Source organism: Penaeus monodon, chromosome 24, assembly GCF_015228065.2.
Source record: "Penaeus monodon isolate SGIC_2016 chromosome 24, NSTDA_Pmon_1, whole genome shotgun sequence".
In the NCBI taxonomy this organism is placed as follows: Eukaryota; Metazoa; Arthropoda; class Malacostraca; order Decapoda; family Penaeidae; genus Penaeus; species Penaeus monodon.
In genome coordinates this window covers 43314454-43314900 of record NC_051409.1, presented here as the reverse complement: position 1 = coordinate 43314900, position 447 = coordinate 43314454, and positions in this window count along the sequence as shown.

Sequence of the window (447 nt, the reverse complement as noted above, 5' to 3'; positions counted from 1 at the left end):
CTGTCAGAAATTATTTGTAAATTCAGACATGCTGAACTTGCTGTAAATAGCAATCCTCTTTCACGTAGACTTAAGATGATTTATTCATTTTGTAGAGTTTTTATGGAAAATTAATTTCGTTCATGCATGTTAAAAGAAATGACATGCCACAAAGGTAATTACGTGTCGAAGAAAATAAATAAATATATAAAGCACGAAAAACAAGTCGCATCACATTCCATGGCGGCAATATTACCTTTCCTCTATCAATTCTTTTTTTTCTAGAATTAAGTAATCAGAAAAGATAAGCTAACAGTTATATTCTATATATCTAAACGGATGAAGACTTTTTCCTGTGAATGATAATCGTGGCAGGTTTGTGTGTGGCACGTTTTTTCCACGTGATATTGCTAATATGGTTGTGTATGATATGATTGAGCTTATATTTGGATGGTGTATTCAAATTTC